The sequence below is a fragment of the Ursus maritimus genome, unplaced genomic scaffold (genome assembly GCF_017311325.1).
Source record: "Ursus maritimus isolate PB19 unplaced genomic scaffold, ASM1731132v1 scaffold_4, whole genome shotgun sequence".
NCBI lineage: Eukaryota > Metazoa > Chordata > Mammalia > Carnivora > Ursidae > Ursus > Ursus maritimus.
In genome coordinates this window covers 52,471,653-52,480,072 of record NW_024426552.1, presented here as the reverse complement: position 1 = coordinate 52,480,072, position 8,420 = coordinate 52,471,653, and the positions used below count along the sequence as shown (strand labels likewise).

The window sequence follows — 8,420 nt, the reverse complement described above, 5'->3', positions numbered from 1 at the left end:
GATGGGTGCATGAGGCTATGTCAAACATCACCTCTTTTAGCTTCTCCCAAAGTCTGAAATTTCCATGATTAAAACCCTTCCTCTGGTTTAAGGCATCTTCTCCCCAAGACTCCTGTAAAAATGCAAATGTATTCGTGGGAAAGGTAACTCACTGGCAACAACCCCATGGTCTGTCAGAGTCCCACTTGATACAGTGTGGCAGCAGGGTCCCCAGGGCACCAAATCAGTCTCTGAAGGAAAGAGAGATATGAGGCCATAAGAAGAAAAATCCTTCCACCCACCAGTCTCCATCCAGCCGAGGAAGTGGGCTGCAGAGGGGCTGGCCACAGATAGTCCTACAGGTCTGGGACCGTGGCGGTGTTCTGCCAGCAGATGGGGAAATGGGGCAGACAGCCCCAAAGGGAAAATTGTTGAAAACACCAAAGATACACTCCATTTTTTGGCAGAGGGCCCTCCATGAGAAATACTGTTTAGTTTTCGTTGTAATTTCTAAAAGGCATGCTTTATGTTTTAGGGACTTTCTAATTTTTTACAACTTGGAAGAACATGTTTTCATTAAGTAACACTATGCCAAAGATGACATTACTCAGGATGTTAAAGTTGATGTGCAGACATTTCCTTGAAACGGATATACTTTACTCCTTCCCTTTGCTTGCTCGTACAAGCCCTGAGCCGGGCACAGCCCTGGACTCCAACGCTTCCTTTCTTACTGGGGTTTGTAATTCATTTCTTTTTCTGGTTCTTTCCTCCCTGTTGAGACTGTCGCTGGCCCTTCTGCAGAGAGTATGGTTGGTTCTCTGTATCTTTCCTAAGAAAACCATTTAACCCCAAATGGCATTATTGAACATTGTGACTTCTGCTTTGACTAGAATGAAGCCGATGACAAAGGAGCAGGTTTATAGGCTGATGTGAAATTCACCTGGGACACAGAATAATTAAGCAAATACAACAGAATCCCTTTTGAAATCGTCTATAAGATTTTGCAGATCTCTGCTTTAGGGTAATTTGAGAGGTTCTTTCCCTTCTTTTCTTTTCTTTGAAAAAGAAGGTAGCAGGGGCAGAGTGGGAAAACCCTGAACTTTGGACCTAGACAGACACTCTTGCTTGGAGTGTGGCTGGACAAGTCTTATCACCTCTCTCAGCTGCACCCAGTCAGCATGGGTAGAAATCGCTGGGTTTCAGAGTTGTAGGGACTAGAAGTAATTATGAAATTCTAAGGCTGTTTTGAGGACTAAATAAATTAGCATATGTCCAACAATTAGCAAAGTGCCTAGAAAAAGCAAAAGCTTTATCAATGCCATGTATTCTTACTAATAGTATGAATAAAAATTATAAGACATAAGAAAGAAAGCTAGAGACGACAAAAAATTTAGCCAAACAATGGAATATTATTCAGTGTTAAGAAGAAGTAAGTTTGTGGTGAAAAGACAGGAAGGAAACTTGAATGCAAGAAGGCAGTAGGAAAAGGCTGTATTCTGGATGATGCCAACTCCGTGGCATGTTGGGAAAGGCAAAACTGTGGAAGCAGTGAAAGACCAGGGGTTGCTAGAGGTTAAGGGCAGTGGGCACAGGGAGTGGCATGGGTGGAGGGGTGAAAGGGAAAAGCACAAAGGAGTTTTAGGGCAGTGAAAATAGGGGGAATGGTACTCCAATTACCATGTTTGCAAAGGGAAGATCTTACTCTACCCTTTAAGATTCTTTTAGGTGGTTTAAGAATTAAATTGACATGAGACAGATTATCAAGAGGAAATAAAATTTAATTATGTACCTACCGGGACTCCTAAGAATATTGAGGCCCACAAGTTGTCAGGCAATTGAGAGCTAAGGAGAATGGGGTGGGGTCTGGGACTTCAAAGGAAAGGAAGATAATTCACAGGAAGATGGAAGAGTAAATGTTTGGTAAACACATGTTGGCTGGGTCAGACAGAAAAGATGGGACACAGAGAGGAATTCCACCCCTCGTTCATATTACACTGTCAGTATCTATGGTGATAGCTCCCTTCTGGAGCAGCTCCTCTATCTAAATTCTTTTAGGCAGTTAGAGGAAGGTCAAAGTTTCTTCCTGAGCCTTCTCTTTCTTAAAAATAGCCTAAAATCATCCACATGCCAAAGAGAGACATTTTGGGGTAGCAAATTTTGCTCCTGTTAAAAAAAAAATCCTACTGAGTAAATTTGAAGATATAATTGGCTTTATTAAGCCATGCCTGAATCAGACAGCATCCCATCTAACAAGTAGAGAAATGCTTCAAAGGACTATAGAAAAAGAAAAGTTTTTACAGGTAGAACAAGGAAGTCACAAACAGAAAAAAAAGGATTATTTACCTTTCTCTGGGGACAAAGGGTCTTATGAGGCAGACTATCTCATCTTCCTCTGAGGGCTAGACCGGACCCATGTGACCAACGTTGGGGAGAAAGAATTTCCTGTCCCTTCAAGATCCTTCTGGTCAGACTAAGAACCAAATTGACACAAGATAGATTAATAGGGTAAAATCCAATTTTATTTTGTACACACGAGGAATGCACACAGACATGAAATTCCAAAGGGTCAGGCTGTTTGGTAAACACATGTTGGCTGAGCCATTCAGAAACAATGGGACACAGAGGACTGTGATGAAACAGACCTTACCAGGTTCCTCCTGTCTACCACACCTAGTTGGCATCATAATGTAAGTATTTATGGTGAAAGCTCTCTTCCTGGAGCAGCTCCTCTGTCTAAATTCTTTTACACAGTTGTGAGGGGAGATAAAGAGCTTTTCCTGAATCTGCTGGGTTTTCAATGCTTTTTAGGTCAAAATAATCTTCACGCCAAAGTGGCCCATCTTGGAGCAATCTGCCCTTGGTCTCTACACAGATAACCTTATTGGTGTTGACCAGAAAATTCCTGACTCATTAAAGACTACATTTCTGGGAGAGGTCAAAACTATAATTAGGTTAGGTATTAAGCCCTGGTTTGGTCACTTTACCTAAGTGATGTCACCTTGGGGCCGGGCTTTTCTTTTTAACATTTCCCTACAATGGATACCTGCCATTATGATTTCGTCCATGCTCACAGAACATCCAATACCAAGAGTGAACCCTAAGATAGACTGTGGACTTCGGGTGGCGATGTATAGTGTCAATGCAGGTTCGTCAGTTGTAACAAATATAGCACTCAGATGGGGGGGGGTTTCGATCATGGGGAGGCTCTGCATATGTGGGGGCAAGAGGAATACAGGAAGTCTCTACACCTCCCTCCTAATCTTGCTGTGAACCTAAAATTACTCTAAAAACAATTAGAGTCTTAAGAAAGAATAAGCCAGAAAAGAAACAGAGAAAAAATATTGAGCAGCAAGAAGTCAAGTTGTGTCCTTTCCCACTTTGAGTGAAGGTCTTGACTTTCATGACTCTGGACAGTCATCAGTGGAAGAAAGATGGGGGCTGCCCGAGGCAGGGAAGACACAACTTGGAGGGAAATGGCAGGTGGCAAGGAGAATGCACGGGCTTCCAGGCAGCTGCAGTGTAACAGCATCGGGGAATCGCCTGAAAGTGGGAGATGCTATTATCATAAAAGCATACAAACAGGAAGTGCTGAAGTAGTCATTGTTTTAAAGTCACTTAGCCAATAACATGTATCTTCTTGTCTGAGTATAAACGTAATATATGTTCATGTTGAAAATTAGAATATACAGGAAAACACAAAGACTAAAATGAAAATCTTTAACAAACAGAGGATCATTCATCATTTAGGGTAACTCCTTGAAGTTTAAGGACATATACATATATATTTTTTTAACTTTTTTTTCTTCTACAAATTTGGACTTACTTTACAAAAGTAGCAAACCTAACTTTTCACTTAGCTGTGTAAGGTGAACATTGTCCCATGTCATAAAATACTCTTCTAGTGTATCTTTTTTAAAGTACTATTAAAAATTTCAAACATCGATACAAATGTACAGAGAGTAGAATAATGAACGTCCGGGTACCCATCACCCAGAGTCAACACCTAACAACTCATGGCCAGTTTCCTCTCATCTACTTCTCCCACCCAACCCTTGGACTCTTCCAAAGCAAATTCCAGATACCATGGAATTTGATCCATAAATATTTCTGAATGTGTGAATCCCTAGAAGTCATGGGATTTTTAGAAATATAATTACAATAACATTATCGTATCTAAATAATTAGTAATAATTCCTTAATAATCATCAAATTGCATTCATTGTTCACTATTTTCTGATTGTCTTATTATATTTTAACTGTTTGAATCAGGTTTGGGGTATATGAGAGATTAGGCACAAACCCTGAGTTTAATTTGAAGCATTGATGTGAATTCACGATATATGTTTATCTAAAACCATTGAGATATCTAAATTTCTTTTTTTTTTTTTAAAGATTTTATTTATTTATTTGACAGAGATAGAGACAGCCAGCGAGAAGGAACACAAGCAGGGGCAGTGGGAGAGGAAGAAGCAGGCTCATAGCGGAGGAGCCTGTTGTGGGGCTCGATCTCATAACACTGGGATCACTCCCTGAGCAGAAGGCAGACGCTTAACACGACTGCGCCACCCAAGCACCCCCAAGATATCTAAATTTCTAAAAACTCTGTACACCGAAAAGGCCCAGAAATAATGACAGACCCAGAAGCAAAGAACACTTCTAGTGCCAAGATCATAGACTCTGAATACCACTTTTCACTAAAAAAAAAAAAAAACCACTCAAGTTTCTTGGAGAAAGGTCCGATTTCAGGTCCAGGGCAGAAAATAATTAAGATGAGCCTGACACTTCATACACAAGAAAGCAAAGACAGTGTGCAAAAACACTGGGGTCATGTCTGAAGGGCTCAGGAACTGGGACAGGCTCCCATCAACAACGTGATCGTTTAACAAGGATAACATTCATGAGAATAACTTCACTACATTGAAATGCCTCGAAGATGTGTAAGTCCATGAGTTCAAAGTGATGCCCCTCCAACTTCGGAGTAGTCACAGGTTACTTTGAAAGATAGTAGGAAACAAGCTTTATTTGAATAATAAGCATTTTAAAAGAAAGTATCAAGTATTCATCTGGTCTTTCCCTCACAAATTCTATCCTAAGATAAATCATTCATGAGGGGAAGTTTCTCATAAGGAAGCCCATAAAAGTAGAAAAATGGTAGAATTAGAATAGCACCATTTTGTAGCCCTAATGATTTAATGACTCTAACATTGTCAAAGAATGAAGGAAATCAAGCAAAACAAACTATATATAACATTTATTTGTATGCAATTATTCATTTCTTCTCCAAGCTTGCTGTGATTTCCTGGCATGCCACACTGACTTTGAACTTGGCCATGAGACTGACTTTGAATAATGGAATGTGAGCAAACCTGACATATGCTGTCTCCAAACAGAAGCAGCGGCATCTGCATGGTCTGGCTCCGCCCTTCTCGAGCTTCTGTCCTTAACCATGGAAACAGTGAGCATCAGCTAGCAGCTGCTTCCTCACCCCGAATGCCAAAGTGAAAAGACATGTCAGGAAAACCTGGACTCATCCACAGCCTGCAGGAGAGAAGAGCTGACCTGCAAACCTAGGGAGCAAGTAACAGTATTAGTATTAGTATTAATAGCTTTAGTCGTAGTAAGCCACTGAGATTTGAGAAGTTTGCTAGAGAAGTAGTTTTGCCAAAAATATCAAACCTGACTTGGAGCAGGTTTCCATACTCAGCAATGACAGGAAATACAGGGGACCCAGCAACATGTTAAATGACATCATGGGATTCACTCAGCTCCATCCTGTGAGAAACCCTGTGGGACAAAAACCCTATGAGGTTTGTTTTTTTTTTTTTACAAAAAAAAATTGCAAAGAGTGAAAAGGAGATGGAAGAGGAAATTAAGATGAAAGGTACTTGAAAGACATTCAGCCAATTGCACTGTATATTTTAATTTAATCAGTAGCATTTGCTAGACACCCCTAGATTCAAGAGTGGCCAAGGGGTGACTACTTGCAGGTGGAGGATGGAGAGTCATGGACAGAATTTGGTTGTAGGCTGGGTGTCCACACCCACACCGCCTCTGCCCCTTGGGGTGGCACGAAGTTGAGGGTGTGCAGAGAAGGAGGGTGAGCCGGAGATCTCATCTGTACACTTTTTCCAGTCCTACAGTGTCGGGGGTTTACCAGATTGATCTAAAGAGTTCTCAAGATGGTCTTCTACAGGCAACGGGAGTCGGGGGAGAGCACTGAGCATGCGTGTGCCATGATGCAGTTCAGGAAGATGACTTCACCAGCCCGGAAGAGGATGGGTCAATGCTGGTGGGAAGCGAGGCAAGCAGCTCGGCTCAGAGGCCCTCACAATGATGGGAACTGTCATCGGTGGTGAGGCAGCTGGGCTGGGGATGGGAACAGAAACACAGGAAAATCCAAACACCAGTAAATTACATGGTGACAGAATGTCCACTTGTGACAAAGTGCAGTATTGCTCACGCGTTTCCAGGTCATGAAATGATGATGGTATCTATAGTCAAGAATCAACTTAAAAATGTTGGATTTCATACCTGTGTCCGGCTTTACAGCAGGAAAGTCAGGGCAGGACTGAACATGCCGCCTCAGGAGAGTGGCCCCCCCGAGATGGTGCCATCACTGCCGCGAAGCCTGGTGGCTGAGAGCGAACCACGACATGACCATGATGGGGACAAAGAACTTTCCAGCAAGGAGGTGGAAGGCAGACAGGGGTACGGCGAAATTAAGGAAGGAAGCAGGGTAGTTATTCGTAGCTATTCTTCTGTTATAACTCTGAAATATGTGTGCTTAAAGACTGAATAGAAAGTAATTGATTTGAAATAGAAAAGCATTAAAGCTTGGAAATAGGGAAACATGAGAAATGACCCCGAATTAGGTGTGTTTAAAATGGTTTTTAGGGCTTTTCTTTGGTCCATATAAGTCACCTTACCAAAACATTTTAATAAAACATTGTGAAAAAGTAGCCATTGGACTTTTTGGAGGAAAATAGTCCTTCAGATTCAAGGCAAACTGTATGACTGCAAATTATGAAAATTGTTGCAGAACTCCAAAAGGCAACTCTTAGCTCAGCGTGGGAGCTGAATTCCGTCCAATTGAGAGTATTTAGGAGCTCCCTACCTGTCCCAAGTCAGCTTTCCTAGATGCAGACCCTGAGGTGACCAAAGGCAATTGTCTGGAGACGTGGACAGCCAGCCGTGGTCGTTCGCCCGCAGGCAGCATGTGGGGGACAGGTGTGCCAGCCGGTAGGGCAGATGTGAGTTGGGCATTGAAGGATCGTCTGTACCACCCAGTCTCCTTCCAGCTAGAGACACAGCACACAGCAGCAAATGAGGTGCTTCCAGCAAAACCAAACTGGAAAACAGTGAAGCAGCTAGTACAGAGGAAAGAAGCCCTGGGACAGAGGTAGCATACCTGGACTAAGGTTTCTCTCCCACCGAGGCCGTGAGATCTGGAGCAAGTGACTCGGCCCCTCTAAGCTAGTCTCTCAATTCGTAAGATTGGAAAAATAAAAATGCCCATTTTGAGTCCCATTAGAAAATAAGTATGATATACATAGAAGATATATTTAAATATGATATACTAGTGAATCATATATTCATTTTGTATATTCATAGAAAGAGGTCTGGGATGCTGTCCTGTTAGGGTTAACGTAGAGTATGAAATCAGCCATAATACCCCGCTTGCTCAAATGTAACAAGGAGGCCCCTACGGGCAGGGAAGATTTCAGGGAAGGGCAGGCCTTTGGAATGCTGAGACGTGCGTGACCACTCTGCCTGTGGAATGCCGCGGGGAGTTGCCTTCCCGAAACTTTCCTAGCCCAAGCAGCTGCCCTGTGATCTGAGAGATGTACGCATTGCACCTTAGGCTATGTTCGCAGAACTCATAGACCATGCAAATTAGCATATCCTATCTTTCCCATAAACAGATCCTCCCAGTTTCTGTAAGACCCCCTTGTCAAAATCCCGTGCTTGAGGAACAGTGGTAAGGATTTGTGATTATCCTGAAGGACGGATAAAAGCAGGAGTAAAGAAGAGCAAAGGGTCTTTGCCTCTGAGCGTTGACCCCCTTGCTTACTTCTGTCTTTCACAACAAAGTTCGGAGTAATCGTTCATCCATTGGTGCAGGGATTGCTGGCCATTCCCGGCGCTGTCCCCCAAGGTTAACTGTAAGTTATCCACAAGGGAGGGGTTTTGTGGGTAGTTACAGAGAGAGGTACACAGCATGGCAAAGAGCAGAGACTTTGGAGCCAGGTTGCTTTTGGACACAGGGAAAGTTGCTTAACCTCTCTGTGCCTCAGGTTCCTGTAGGATGGGTTACGTAAAACCCGACCTGAGAAGGTTGCTTTGAGCATTAGAGGAGCAAATGTATGAAATCGTTTATAACAGTGCCTAGCACATGGGAAAGACAATGTAAGTATTAGTTCTATTGTTGTATCTTGCTTATT

General features: G+C 42.6%; 1 long non-coding RNA gene across 1 annotated transcript; it reads right to left on the bottom strand.

Annotated features, from left to right (window-relative positions):
- Window positions 1-2,443: 2,443 nt before the first annotated feature.
- On the bottom strand, window positions 2,444-5,756 carry LOC103677344. The gene is made up of 3 exons (XR_572381.2): window positions 5,656-5,756; window positions 5,346-5,546; window positions 2,444-3,519 (listed from the first exon to the last, which is right to left on the bottom strand). It is a non-coding gene; the product is annotated as an uncharacterized LOC103677344 (long non-coding RNA).
- Between the last annotated feature and the right edge of the window lie 2,664 nt (window positions 5,757-8,420).